Source organism: Rhinolophus ferrumequinum, chromosome 7, assembly GCF_004115265.2.
Source record: "Rhinolophus ferrumequinum isolate MPI-CBG mRhiFer1 chromosome 7, mRhiFer1_v1.p, whole genome shotgun sequence".
Classification (NCBI taxonomy): Eukaryota; Metazoa; Chordata; class Mammalia; order Chiroptera; family Rhinolophidae; genus Rhinolophus; species Rhinolophus ferrumequinum.
This window is the reverse complement of record NC_046290.1, coordinates 52,879,179-52,894,998: the sequence shown is the minus strand read 5'-3', so window position 1 is coordinate 52,894,998 and position 15,820 is coordinate 52,879,179. Positions and strand designations below refer to the sequence as shown.

General features: G+C 38.7%; 1 protein-coding gene across 4 annotated transcripts in view; it reads right to left on the bottom strand.

The window, feature by feature from the left end:
• The window catches only part of ATG10 (autophagy related 10), a 393,520-nt gene that overhangs the window by 213,869 nt on the left and 163,831 nt on the right, over positions 1 to 15,820 (bottom strand). Inside the window, exon 1 of one of the 4 annotated variants that reach the window (XM_033110957.1) lies at positions 1,997 to 2,112. The exons of 2 other annotated variants lie outside the window; for them this stretch is intronic. The gene's annotated coding sequence lies outside the window, so the exon portion shown is untranslated. Of the gene's footprint in view, positions 1 to 1,482; positions 1,566 to 1,996; positions 2,113 to 15,820 lie in introns of those variants that run through there. One more of the 4 variants, XM_033110958.1, reaches the window with a different exon arrangement.

Below are 15,820 nucleotides of genomic sequence, written 5' to 3'. Positions count from 1 at the left end.
CCTGATTGTAGGTTCTTGAGCTCAGACGAGATAATAGTTTTCTCCAAAAGCTATTATATGTCAAAGTTTCCTCCAAAAGCTATTAAATGACAGTGATAGGAAATAACCCTAACTTCAAATCTAAATTTATAGTAGTAAGTGCTCCCATGAGATCAAGCACTTTAAGGCCTGGGGTGCCAGGTACATTCGTGGAGTCTCTGGTTCTGCATAGTTTTCAGCAACCTGTCGCTAATGACTTTGGGTAGGATTTACTCTCCATTCCCCTACTTTCCAATTGTTTTACACCTAGCCTTCTCAGCAGAAGACATTTGTTTCCAAAAAATAATCGCCAAATATTCCCTATGGCACTTTGTTGTTGTTATGGTCCCTTAAATATATTTATGATTCAAACACTGCCTGTAGAGTCCCAAAACACATCTCTAGGCTTCAAAGATATTAATAATCAAATCAAGCCCTAGTCTTAAGAAATCTACTTATATAAACTTTACCCTACTTGTTTTCCCTAAGGGGTTTCTTATCTTTCTCAGAAATTTATAAGCATCAGGAACTGCTGTCAATTTATAATTTGTCACAAAACATTATGCCCAACTTGATTGCCTCATCAGTAGCACAATTTCAGTTAACCTTATAGCTCAATAAAAGGAGAGAGGAAGTTGGGAGGGGAGCAGAGAGGGAGGTAAAATAACCTTGTAACAATCTATATCCAAATGAATCCAGTTTAGGACTAGTGGAAACTGTTTCCACTAGTTTCTTTAGTTTCCTCTATTAAAATATCAGTAACAATTCTTCAATCTTGTAATTTCAAAAATTTTAACTTGAATTTCTCAATACTCAACATTTATTTTTTTGGTCAAGTTTTCATTTTGTAAATGTTTCCTCTTGTCCATATTTGACCCTTCAAAAAGCAAAAAGGATTCTACTTGGGGTCCTATAATGTTGAGTATTACACAAGGGTCTATGTTTTCCAAATGTGAAAAGTACAACTTAAGCTTTTGCCACTAAAGAGTGGAGGCCATTGTCAAATTGTCATTTTTAAGAACTTAGAAACATGATTCATGCAAGTAAACCTGTGACAAAGATTTACTGAACTCAAAATGAAGGAGCAAGCCAAATGGTAAAAGTTATAAAAATCTTGGAAATAGGGCAATACAAATACAACCTGCAGGAGTAGTTTTTGTCCGAGAGAAGGAAAAAAAAGCATCTTAATTAGACAAAAATTGTAACTGCACAGCCTGGGCCCTAAATAATATTAATGTCTAGCGAAAGTATAGTCCCCTAAATAATTAATTCATCCTCAGGTGGGCCTGTTAGACAATACTCCGTTTTGACTTTGTAAAGACATTTAGCTATCTTTTTGCCTTTTCTGAAAGGTTTTTAATTTTTACCATAATAAATGTTTCCATAAATCAGTTAACTATTCTTGTATCCCCCACCCCCCACCCCTCCATTCAAGCTTTCATATACTATGAGAAGATAGGCTACTTGGGAGAAAAAAAGACATTGGTGATAAAGTTATTCCTCCTGGTAGTGAAGCTGATACCCCCCGAAGTTAGGTGGGACCTGGTCTTTGAAATCGCCAGTAATTTCATGTCCATTATTTCCAGGTTACAGGGATCAAGACCTGCTATGTTCGTGCAGGCTTTAAACACAGGGCAGTAACTACGTATGTCGAAGGTGAGGTCTCCGTAGTGGCTCAGGAGTGCCCATGGCTGAGCCCGATCGCCGGCGATGGGGTGGCACGCACCCTTGCACTCTAACCACCCCCCCCCCCCACTCTCCACCCCTGCAACTAGCAGCCCCCGAGCTGCGGCTCCAGCGCAACAGCAGGGACCAGGCCGGCATTTCACTCACGGGAGCCCCTTTGCCCGGCCTTTTGTTCGGGACTGTTTCCCGCCCACCCACACCCGCCCTTCCTCCCATCCCAGGAGTGGAGTGAGGACGCTGCGGGAAGCAGAGCCGGGAAGAGGCGGCCTACAAAGGCTGTGGGAATACTCACCCGCTCCGCTCGGCCCCTACCCCGGCCGCCCAGCCCGCAGGGGCGGGGCGACGGGGCTGGGGGAAGGGAGCCGGGGAGAGGTACCCTACGCTGAGCAAGCTACCGCCCCACAAGCGGCCTCAGGTAGGAGAAGGATGGGCCCCGGGAAGCCTACGGGGCGACGACGGAGGACCTGAGCCAAAGCGCTAGGAGGCCCACCCGCGGAGGACCCCGGCCTCTGCCTCTCCCGCCGCCAGGGGCGGCCGGATCGGAGCATGCGCACTGCGCCTCCCGCGCGCCACGGGGCCTGGCTCTGCGGGCAGCTGGCGCCTCGGGCACAGTCCCTGCTGGGGGTGTGACCTTCTTGCTGCGGGCGACGTGAGTCTCCAAGTCCCCGCCCATCACCTCACTGTCCGTACGGGGAACCCAAAGGCGGTCGTACCCTCTGCTCTGCACCTAGAAGGCCCGCTGACGGAGGCGGCGGCGGGGGGGGGGGGGAGGGGGGTAGGCCCTCAGCACACTCTCCTCCAACAAATACCCGAATATCTGGAAAATTAAAAGGGTGACCAATTGAGAAAGGGTAGAACTAGACCAGGGCTGCGCTATGCAGTGCCACTAACATCTCTAAGTTGGAGAACTATGAGGGCTACAGTACGCTCACTGCAAAACAGTAAACACCACAACACTTAAGCACAAGCACAGCTAACCCCTTTTAAAACTAAAGAACCGAAGTAGAAGTTAGGAATTTGAGAATTGACGATAGTACCATCTGTGGCACATACATCAGAAAAAAAAAAAAATCTAGTAGCAGAATTAAATTGGGGAAAACGGTGAAAGAAAAGACTAGAGAAAGATATAGGAATATTAAAGGTGATGGAACTGAAATACAGAAAATGCAACAGTAGATATCTGAGAGAAAACTAGCACCTGCTCCTTTTCACACAACAGTGTTAAACTTGTGTGAAAAGAAAAGAGTAAACATAGGCAAAGAAGTGAAAGGAAAACCTGCCTTCAAATGTACAGGGCATGGTTTTGATCTTGTAAGACAGTTATGTAAAAGTCACCACTGGAGAAAGCAAAGTGACGGGTATACAAGACTCTAATGTACTATTTTTGCAATTTCCTATGAGTCTATATTTAAAAATAAAAAGGTCTTAAAAAGGGACAGAATACTGATCAGTGGTGACCAGGGGAAAGGGCTAACTAAAAAGAAGCTTGACAGTAAAGATTCTGTAGGGTCTCCGATGGGCACTTGTCTGATTATGGAGACCACTTCAGGGATGGTGTAGATGCCTGATCACTGCGCTGTACACCTGAAGCTAAAACTGAATAATAATGAATGTCGATGATAATTTTATATATATCTAGTCACAAGAAGAGTACAGCATTAGGAATAGAGACAGTGGAAGTGTAACGGCTGTATGCAATGTCAGAGGGGTAGTAGATGGGGGAAGGGAGTTATCACTTTGTGAGGGATATAAATGGTAAATGTCTAACTCTTACATTGTTTTGTACACCTGAAACTAATAATAATAATAAAAAAAGAAGTTTGAGGGAATGAGGGGAGGGAGGGAGGTAATGGAACTGTTCTATATCTTAATTGTTATTACTTATTATACTACTGTTTTGTTTACCTAAGTTAATAAAAGGGATAGATTTTACTACATGTAAAATAGTTTAAAACTCAAGTTTTAAAAAGATACTGCTAGTCAAGATGAATTTCCTAACATGTTAGAGCAACTATAGATATAAATTAGACATTTTGTGATCAGTATGGAAATAAAAATTGTGTTCCATTGTGTTCCACTATAATTCTATATCACATTCCTTAGCTTAGAGCTTGTCTTATTTGATCATTCTATTTTAGAGAATTTTTGTTGCCAAATTTAACATATTTTTATGTGTTAAAAAGAAATAATAGACCCAAAATGAAGTCACTTTTGTTAAGCCCACCAATACTTAATACCTAACCTAACTGCAGTTTCAGGGAAAGGTAACCTTACTAAAATAATCCACTCTTTTAACTTTCTTGTCCCACCCTGTTTTAGCTATAAAAACCTTTCATTTTGTACAGCTCCTCAGAGGGCCCTTCTAGTTGTTACCTAGAGGGGATGCTGCCCAATTCATGAATCAATAAAGCCAAGTAGATCTTCTAATTTACTCAGTTGAATTTTGTTCTTTAACATATGGAATTAAACATTTTTGGAAATTACTATGTTTCACTTGATTGTTAGTAATAGGCATATGTCCTTGCAACATGTAAAGTTGGGGACTTTGGCACGACACTCAGGGATTCCAATATTTGTATGAAAAACACAATGAAAGATTGTCAATTTTTAATAACAATCTATACTGCTATAATTTTCTGTTTCCTATAAAAAATAGAATTCTTTTGAAGGTTACTGAAAATTAGTTACAAAAGTCTTAATAGCAAAGGATAAAGTTAATGTAGAATCTCAACAGCAAGGTGCTGTAACTAACAATGTATAGCAGTGGGATTGTGTAACTGTGTCCATATTTTGAGGATCCTATTCTTGAGGGCCTAGTTTGTACTATGAAGATTATAGCATGTTTCAGGAAATAATCCATTTGAACTGCCTGGAAAAAAGATTGAAATATTTAAGTAAATTTTTATATTTACTGTATTTGTTTTCCAGTATTCTTGGTTGGATTTATTTATTTATTTATTTATTTATTTATTTATTTATTTATTGCATTTGAGGACATTTGGGAACTGTAACCTGTGTTTTAAATTTGTCAGGGGGATTCAGTGTTTGAAAGGATCACACTCTGCCAGTGATCTAATATTACTTGGGATGCTTCCCCCCACACACTGGAATTCTTGGGAGGACCTTTGATCTTTTATTTGGGGGAGTACACAAAAAACTATGCATGTCTATAACATATCCTTCTGGGTTACTAGATGCTAGCCTTGTTCATTGCCTTTGAGCTAGTTTGCTGTTCTTTGTTACGTTATTGATAGGTTATAGACATGTATGTAACTTCTGTCCAACCTGGTAGTGATTATAATTGACTCCCTATCCTATCCATGGAAAAATCAATTATGTCCTATTTTGCCTGGTTTCCTCATCTTATATGTATACAATAGATTCTTTAACATGTGTTCATTTTTATATCTGTATGAAAGTAATGATTTTATCTTTTTTAAAAAAACTGTATTTTAATAGAGATCTGAAAATTTGTACCTAAGAACCTCACAGAAATAAATTCTCACCGTGGCCTTTCTGTCCCAAGATTCTCTCCCAGGATCTCTGAAAGGAAAGACAGTCCATGGTCTTTGGAGGCATAAGAGGACAGTTGCCAAGCAAACCAAACTCTTGACCAAGAAGGTGTGAGGCCAAAGAAGAAGAAATAAACGAGAAAACAGATCAACAGAAAACTATCTGTGATAAGAGAATATGCAACACCTTTGGCATATGTGGAGGAAAAAAAGAGAGTCCAACCGGATATTTGCAGCATCCTATATCCAGACTCTATTGATTGGAAAGCAACGGGTGGAGAATACAGAAGTAACTACAGGATCTCATAAGCTCTTCAAAATTTTGGTGCAAGCACTCTGTGCATTGTAGGCCCCAAGTTAGATTCCTTAGAACTATGCAGCAAGATGTCTTCAGACAAGTTCAGGATGCAGCCCAGGAAGCTTTTGTGCAGATTTAATTCAGGAAGCTGCCCTACATTCAGACCAAATCATAAATTGCTCCTGAGGCAATGACTCCCTTTTGGCTGCCACTTAAAATAAATAACAATAGCATGCATGTGCCCAGCCCCTTCATCTGCATTATCTCAGTGGAGAGACAGGAGGCACGCTGTGGAAAGGGGACCAATTTGGAATCAAGAAGTCACAGGGCAAACTTTATTTCTGACACTTAGCATGTAAATTTTGGGCATGTAAATTTTTAGCCTCTCTGAACCCTAAGATCTATATTCTATAAAATGGAGTTAGTAATAATCTCCGCTTTGCCGAGCTGTGGAGAACAGAAAGACATACATTTTCAAATTTATTGGATTGATATATAGAGGCAATGAAATAATACAAACATTAATATGATCATGTAGTCTGTGTTTTCTAACATGAAAAGAAGGCCAGGTGCAAAACAGTGTGTTAAAGTATGACCTCATTTATAGTCCTGTAGAAAAATTGATAACCAAAAATTAATAATGGCTATCCCTAGGTAAGAGGATTATGAATGACTTTTCTTTTTATACTTTTTTTGATATTTCAGACTTAAGGAAAACTAATGTGTTATCTATGTGTTAAACTTTTTATAATAAAAATGAAGAATGCTATCTTCAATTTAAAAAAATTAACATCGATGTCTGCGACTTTAAATGGGAGCAAATTATTTATGATCTTAACATTACTGACTATGTATTTGACACAGAGAAAGGAATGTTATCTGGGTATAAATTACATCCTCTTGTTCTGTAAAGGGAATAACAATGGAGGTAAAGAGGTCAACTTCAAAGGAAGAAAAGCCAAAATATGATGGCTAGTAAAGGATGATTATGGGACATTCCAAATGTATAATTTCCTACCTTCTGCAACTCAGAGTTGGCTGTGGAGAATGCCCCTGAATGGTTCAGTCTTCCTCAAATTCGGGGACTGACAGTATAAATATGTAGGCATAGATTTTAGAAGGATATAAAGAGACATCCTTATTCTATATGTACTCAATGTACATTAAAAGGCATATGATGGAAGAAACAGGACACCGTTAAAAAGGTTCAGTCCCATTGTAATTACATGTTGGAATGCTAAATGTGGAGTGAAACAGGCCACAGTTGAGTAGTGTTGCTACATTTTTTATGTAATGTTTGACCGTTTTGTATTATGAGGCTTTTAATTATTTACGCTATTTGGTTTGTGTGATAAAGAAGAGGTAAAGCGTATTGTCATATAGACTTGTCTCTGATATTGGCTCTTAATACACATACCACACCCACATGTAATAGTCTGATGGTCAGTCTGGCCAATGGAGAAAAGCTGGGATTTTGCTTCACTGATCCATCATGATGGCCTCATGCTGATGGTCTGTCAGGTGATGTAACAGCCCACCAGTGAAGAACAGCACTCAAAAGGACCAGTAAAAAATGGCAGTGCCTTCTTAGATGCTTAGGAGTTTCGCTAATCTCAATAAAACTGTTCAGCCAGAGGTTAATGACTTGTGTGATGCTTGGCCTAGAGATTCCACCAATCTGAAGCTGCCTACGGCTCTAGCCAGGCAGACAGGGGTGTGGGCAGCTGTATGGTGTTAGAGGACATCTGCCTGGAATAAGAACATGAACCCAGGTGATATGAAAACACTCCACATGTGAGCTGCACCTTTGTCACATCACTGTATGCTTTCAATAAATGCCTTTGCTAAGTAGAATTGAGTTACCTCATTTCTTCAGCTTTCAGAAATCTAATGCCAATATGGACTGGCATATCCAAATGGCGATATCCATAAGCAGTCAGCAGTTTGGTGTACAAGTCCAGAACTCAAGGAAGAGGTCAGAATGAATATATATATATACATATATACACAGTGGAGTTATCTCCTATACTTACTTAACTTATATTCACTCTACTATATGTGCTTGGCAAAAAAAGCAAAACATATTTTTCTTATAACATGGCCCTTAACTGCAAGCCAACAACTTCATCTGTTATTCAACTCAAGAAACAACCTTCTGTTCCAATAGAGGAGGAAAACTGGCTGTGTAGGATTTCATGATTGATAGCATATATATTCAAAATCATGTATACAGTATTTTAGAGATTTTTCAAAGGTAATTTTAAGTCTACTCTATTTTTGCCGTTCACGCTGACTTTAGATCCTAACCCCCTCAAAAAAAGGTACTCCCCTATATCTGGGTATCATTGATACACAGGTGACAGTTGCAGGTGTGGTCACAGAAGACACTATTCAAGGAGAGTATATAGAGTGAGAAAAGAAGAGATCTGAGAGTGGTATCTTAGAGAACATCAATATTTTAAAAGGAGATTAAGAAGTACAAACTTCCAGTTATAAAATAAGTCACAGGGATATAATGGACAGCATAAGGAATATAGTCAATAATATCATAATAACTTTGTATGACAGATGGTTACTAGATTTTTTGTGGTGATCACTTCATAAGATATAGAAATGTTGAATCATTTGTTGTATACCTGAAGCTAACATAACATTGTATGTCAAGTATAATTTAAAAAATAGAGTCAAAGAACAGGGGTCGGGGGGAAGGTACATAGCCCACAAGGATTCTAAGAGAATTAGGAGGGGGACAGGAAAGACTAATACAATAAAAAACCAAGAAGAGAGTTTCCAGAGAGTGGTTAACCGTATCAAAAATAAAGAAATCAAGGAAGAGTAATACTGAATAGTGACTATTGGATTTGGAAATTAAGAAGACATTGATGACTGGGAAAAGCAGTTTTGATGGTACAGTATGGTCTAAGTCAGTGTGTGATGGGTTACAAAGTGCATGGGTCTTTGAAACAATAAATAAAAATAACAAAAAAGAAAAGTGGCAAGTAGGTGGAGACTTCAAGCTTTTCTGTGAAAAGAAGGAGAAGATAGGGGAGCAGGTAGAAGAGAATCAGAGCCAAAGGAGGACACTTGGTTTTTCATTTTCTAAATGGGTCTTACTTGACCCAGTCTATAAGCCAAGCACAAGAACTAAAAGGAAAGAGGAGATAACTGAGGCAACACAATCCCTGAAGAGAAAGGAAGAGGTTGAGTCCCAAGTACTAATTTGCATGAATTGGAAGGAAGGCAAAGGAGGAAGATGTAGTGATCAGAGTGGAAACAAATGCCTTTGTATTGGGGAGGAAAGAAGTGCTGTGAAGGAGGAGTTCAGGAAAGTTTGTTTCTGATAGTTTCTACTTTCTCCGTGAAATGGAAAGTTAGCAGAGAAATGGGAAGTTAACAAACATTTGTAACAGTCTTCAAAGGAAATAAGAAAAGCTAAGAAATGCCATATAGTATCTGAGGGTATAGTTATGACTGGAGTCCTATATTTGTGCAAGTACTCATTCCTACATTTTGTGAGGATTTTTTTTTCCTTTGTCAGTACCACTCACCCTGCTTGGGTGAGGAAGTATAAAACAGATGAATGGAAAGGCCAGAATTGCAGGCTTGCAAGATGCTGAAGAGAATTGAAAGGGTAGGGCAAATTAAGGTTGCTGGTAGGAGAGTGATAGAAGAGAGATTCATGGGGTCTGGATTGAATGGTAAGGAAGTGATTTCAATGGGGAAAAGGAGAGGAATCAAGGAACTAAAGACTATCCTAGTGTTAGTAAAAAAGTATGCTTGTAGAAATTGGAGAGGACTGGCAGAATATAAGGGTATGTTTGAAGAGAAGGAGGTTGATGTATAAGATTCCAGGTGTATCAGTTAGTTCCAGGTGAGGACAAGGCCCAAGAGGTCAATCCAAGGTGGGTTGCTGAAGTAGAGTGGAAGTGAAGCCGTAGCATTTAATAGATCACAGAATTCAGAGACTATAACAGTTGTTGGATCATTCATGAAGGTGTTGACATTTCTGCAGAAATTGGGTGGGAGAGAAAGACAGTAAGCTTGGTACCAAAAACCTAGATGAATGTGGAGAATCAAGAGAAAGGTAGTTATGAGGAAGGTAGGAAATGGTACAGATGGGTTGATATAGAACCAATTCAAGAGAAATCTTGCTTGATAGGGAAGTAAAACCATATGGAATTGACACATTGGAGCTGGGAGAATACTAGCTTCTAGGTTATGAGGAAAGGAGCCAGGCTAAAGTAAAGTGGGGTCCTCAAGGAAACCTGTGTTTTGAATAGGTGGGTGTATTAGTCATGGTTGCACAGAGAAACAGAATCAATAGGACATATGTCGATATGCAGAAAGAGATTTATTATGACGGATTGGCTCACATGATACGGCAGCTGAGAAGTCCCATGATCTACTGTCTACAAGCTGGAAGTTCAGGAAGCCAGTGGTATAGTTCCAGTCCAAATCCAAAGCCTGAGGAGCCAATGGTGTAAGTCCCAGTCCAAATCCAGAGGCCTAAGAACCAATGGGCTGATGGCCGAGGAGATGATGAATGTCCCAGCTCAAGCAGAGAGAGCAGATTTGTCCTTCCTCTACCTGTTTGTTCTATTTGGTCCCTCAATGGATTGGATGACGCCCACCACACTGAGGAAGGTGATGGTCTTTACTCAGTCTATGGATTCAAATGCTAATCTCTCCCGGAAGCACCCTCACACACACACAACCCCAAAAATAATGTTTTATCTGCTATCTGGATATCTCCTAGCCCAATAAAGTTGACACATAAAATTAATCATCACAGTGATTGTGTATCATACTGGCTGTCTCTGGAAAATGGAACTGTTAAGCCTATTAACACTTATCCATTCTTTTCATAAACGTACCAATGATCTAATATATGCCAGGAACTGTGCTGGGCGCTGGAAATATCACGAACAAGACAAGTACTGCCCCTGCCTTAATGGAGTTTAGTGTCTTTAGTCATCAAGATCCTAGACAAATAAGCAGAAAAAACTTTTCAGCCTGAGCATTTTATGAGGCTGTGTAGATCTGGTTGTTAGAGGAATATTAAAAGCTAAATCAACCAAAGCTTTCCCAAGAAAAAATATATGTACACAATCTGGCACCATTGATAGTGATAATGTTGATAAGCCTTCCCACCTCTTAGAAAATGTCACTGGTAGAGCTGTTTACTAAAGAGCAAACACTAGTTTACTGTATCGTTAGGGGTTATTTACATTACAACAAAGCATAGAATCGATTGATATGGAAATCAGTTAAGAATGCTTTAATAGCAAAACAACCACAGCACTGTACACTGTTATTCTAAAACATAATACCTAAGAAACATGAAAGTCAAATTTAAATGTTATATGCATGCAAGATGGAAACTTCCTAGATTCTTTTAGAAACACTATTCTGAATTGTTATTCTGATACCAAATGACAGGAGCAGTGAAAAGAACTAAAAATGAATTATAGGTAGATAATATGTGCCTTACATGTAAGTTACATGTAAGATCATTATTTCTTTGACACTTGGCAAGCTTTACCCCAAAAATAGTATTTCCAATTACAATCAGTAAATTTCAGAGACAAACATTAAACCATTTTGGGTTCATTTTGGAAAAGTTTTCTTACATAGTCAAATCTACAAATGCAATCACTATATTAAAATTTTTCTATTAAAAAATAGTGCCATGAAGATAAAATGTAAACTAGCAATGTCAAGTTATCAGAGATAAAGCTTTCCATAAATAAATGTAATAAAATGATAAGATAAAATTGAAAACAAACAAAAAAAATCAAAACCTTTAAAAATAGAGTATAATGTGCTGTGGAAAAAGTGAGAAAATAAAATGAAAGAAGAAGGAACATGAAGCAATAAAAACTTTTCACAATATATCCATATTCCTAGAGTATAAAAATGTTCAAGCCTCAAATCCTGAAACCAACAGTTCTCTTTGGGCTTCTCAGTACATCCTCACAAACCTGAAACGTGAGCACAAGCTTTTAGGGCCCAGTAAAGTCTTTGGGAGGTTTGCCACCCCCGGTTTCCCTGTGGATAAGGCTCAGTGAACAAATACCAGGCTGAAACACAAGCTGTCCTTCCCTTAGGAAGAGGGATTTGGCTTAGGATGGGTTTCAGGATTTCAATCCTGTGTTTGCTTCTCCAACCTCCATGCGATTATGTCAGAAGCCCCTCACCTTCCTGCTGCACTGCAAATTTGTCATTGGTACCATAGGACATATACATTCCAAAAAATGTTAATTAATATTTCATAATGTAAATGTTCTTCTATCTCATGTTAAATACAATCAGGGATATGGTCCCACAGAACACATACTTGGGCCAGGTATTAAAAATGATAGTCACTTAATCATTCAACAACTACTTATTCAGTAAGCACAAAGCACTTTGAGCAAAGCAGTGTAAAGATGAAGTCCTTGGTCACAAGTCATAGAAACTGACTGGCTAATTTTAGCAGGAAAGGAATTTATTGGCAGAATATCAAATAGCTCATAGAATCAACAGGAAGACTGAAGAACCAAGCTCAAAAACCAGGCAGGAACCAAGGGCAATCAGACAGCAGGAACCACAACAAGGTCACATCCAAGTTTGGACAGGATAGGACTGCTGACCCCACCACAGGTAAAGACACAGCTGGACCCGCTGGCTGCTGGGAACATACTTTAACCATCCTTACCCATTTAAATGATTCGCATTCCCAATTCTGATTGGCCCAACCTGGTTTTCATGCTCATGCCCTCACTGCTGGGGTCGGGAAGAGGGAATATCTGGCTAACTGGATTTTTGAAGGGGGAATTAGAGCCCTAGTGCTCACCAAGATTCACACAACGGGGAATTTCCTTCAAATAAGAAGTGAGTTTAGATGCTCAATGGCCAAAGAAATTATAAATGCCCACTTTAGTTCACAACTTTCACCATCTAGCACACATCTTTCACCCCTGTACTTCCCCAAAGAGAGACCGTGGTCATCACTGCTGCAACTTGCCAGTATGCCATATTTTTTAAAGGGAGGTCAGCATGATATACCAGATAATATTCTCATTATTCCCTCCCCCAACTCTTAGAAATTAATTTGTTCTCCATAAAGACAATTGGTCCTGATTTTGAGGTTGTATTAAGGTACATCTTCTATATAAGCATTAATATTGGGGGAGGGGATATTATAAATGAGCCCATGTTCCTAGAAGTGAAAACATCAACTTAAAAAAACACTTTTGTTCAAGGTAATAAAGAATATAATAGTGATACATAGTGGAAACATAAGCCTAAATTATGCAATAAAAAGAGTACAAAGGGGTACTTACGCTAGCACTGTGTTAGAATGGCAAAGACAAGATAGATTCCTTGCCCTCCAAAAGCTTAGAGTATATAGAGTGACAGGCATTTGAATAGGCCATTGGAACGTAGTGTGAGAAGTACTGTACTGGAAATATATGCTGAGTTTGATGGAGGCATGTAGGAAGGACCCTAATCTCAAATGTGGTGGGCAGAATGGTGGCAGGGAACTCTGACTGGAGGATGTGAGGACATCACAACCCAAACTGTCTTCTGAAGGATGAGTAGGAGTTAGCTTCTATCTTGCGAGTATATTTTATAATCAAGAGCAATAAATCACTCAGACAGCAATTATGCTGCATTTTTATTGAGAACAGCTCCAATGACACCCTTTATTTCACCTATCATAGCACTGAACGCACTTTATTGTAATCACCTGTGTGCTGCAGTCTATCTTTCCACCAACCTTCAAGCTCTGTGGTGATAGGGAGGGACCATGTCAGCCCCGGTCATAGTTTTATTCTCACCATCTAGCACCTTGCCTGACACAGAGTGACAAATAAATGTTTGCTAAAGGAGAGAACAACATCAAAACATTTTACACATGTACATAGAAGTAATTGCTAGAGAAACAATCTCAACAACTAAACTACTATTAAACTTCAGAGGCAGCTTGTATATAGCTTACTTTTAGTTGGTACTTGTGATAGTAAAGTCGTAAAACTAGGCCTATACCTTTGATCTGCTGTAAAAGATTCAGAGATTCAGCTGCTGCTTACTAAATAGAAATGCAAAAGAGATTAAGAGTAATGGTGTTCATATCTGTTTTTACGTACAAAAAAGGGCTCACTTCCAAAGTCTTTACTTTCCCATTAAGCTAAATGACAAGGACTCTGTAAAAAAAAAAACCCAGATGTTTAAAAGGATGTACAATATGCTGCAACACAATAGGAAGGAGAAGAAGTTGAAAGGGAATCTAATAGCCCTGTTTTAGCTAGAGAGGCAATAAACTCAACCTCAGGGTTAATGCTTTATGATGCATGGAAACTTATTGTGGTCACATGGAAAACAACATCCCACTCTATAAAAAAGGTTGGTGTTTGCAATAAATTAAACCCTAAATAGATGATACTGATTTGTTTTGGAATTGTTAAAACATTTCTGGGCTTCACCCCCAGTTTGTGATTCAGTACATCTGGGATGAGCCCAAGAACTTGCACCTCTAACAAGTTCTCAAATATGTTGATGCTGTCTTGGGGGACTACACATTCACAACTGGACTACAGCAATCCCTTGCCTTTTATATGGAGTTAGTGATTTCACTTACTATTATACCCCTCTACTCTTTATTCAGGTTTAAGCATCTCTCCTCATCTAAGAACATTCAAGATTTTCTTTTACCAACTTTTCTTGTGGGAGTCCCTTAGAAATGCTTAAACCCATATAGTGATGGGCCATTGTAATAAACATACCGTTGTTGTTTTTTTTACGGCATTCCCTTAATAATAGGAAGGTGAAAGTTCAGAAATATTAGAGTATGATTTTATTAGGGTTCTCCAGAGTAACAGAACCAATAGGATTGATTGATAGATTGATTGGAAGAGATTTATTATGAGGAATTGGCTCACAGATTATGGAGTCTGAGAAGTCCCATGGTCTGTCTTCTGCAAATCGGAGATGCAGGAAAGGTGGTGGTATTATTCTAGTTCAAGCTCAGAGGCCTGACAATCAGCGGAGCTGATGGTGTAAATCACAGTGCAAGGATAGGAGAAGACCTATGTCTCAGTTCAGCAGGTAGGCAGAAAGTAAAAGGGATGAATCCCTCCTTCCTCTGCTTTTTTTGTTCTATTCAGGCCCTCAACAGATAGGATGATGCCTATCCACATTGGAGAGGGTCATTTACTTTATTATATCCACTGGTTCAAATGCCAATTTCATCTGGAAATACCCTCACAGACACAACCAGAAATAATGTTTAACCTGGGTACCCTTGGCCAAGTCAAGTTGACATGTAGAAATAACCATCATAATGATGAAATGTTTAAGTCAAGATTTGGTATATCCTTTCTGGAAATATGACAGTTGGAATAACCTGAAAACTCTACTACTATAAGAAATACTGGAAAAAATATTACTTTAAATCCGTAATTAACAGGCAGCTTTTTAAATGATTAAAACTCAGAACTTGGAGTCACAATGCCTGGATTTGAAACCGAGGCCTGCCACTTAATTAATAGCTGCATGACCTTGGGCAAGTTAACTTATCTGGCTCAGTTTTCTCATCTGTAAAGTTGGAAAAATATTATTATATAATGTACGGAGGGTTATATGTATTAAATGTAGAATGCTTACAGCACTATCTGCCCCATTATATACACTCTATAAAAGCATTAGCTCTTATTATTGTTGTAGTTTTATCATTATATTGTTATCTATCAAGAAAATATAGGAAATGTACAAATGTTCAAACTAAAATAGAAAAGAATATCAGATCAGTCACTGTGATCTGCTTGTCTCAGCAATCTAAGAACTTGAGTTTTTACACCTATGTAGAAAGATCTGCCTAAAGCTGTATCCCCAATAAAAGAGTCAACAAAATTGCCACTTACCAGATAAGAAAGTTTGTTTACTTTAGGCTGAGTTCCAGATAGAAAAGTCTCCCTCAAAAATACATAGCCACAGGCCTTTGACTTTCATGACTATGAACTTCAAATTTATACTATGGCCAGCTCCTGGAGACCTTCAAATTGAGAAATTAACATAAATATTAATCCTAGGCTACTGATATCTCCAGAATACCTCAAAAAAGAAAATATAAAACCTCTGGGAAGAGATACACTTTAACCAGACTACACAGGATTTTACAGATCAAACCTCTCTGAAAATAAGCTTAAAATATAAAGTTACAAAACATGTATGGAAGATGGCTTTACAGATGAATTTTACAAAACATTCAAAAAAGAATTATCACCTATTCTCTTCAAGCTCTTCCAAAAAATCCAGAAGGAGG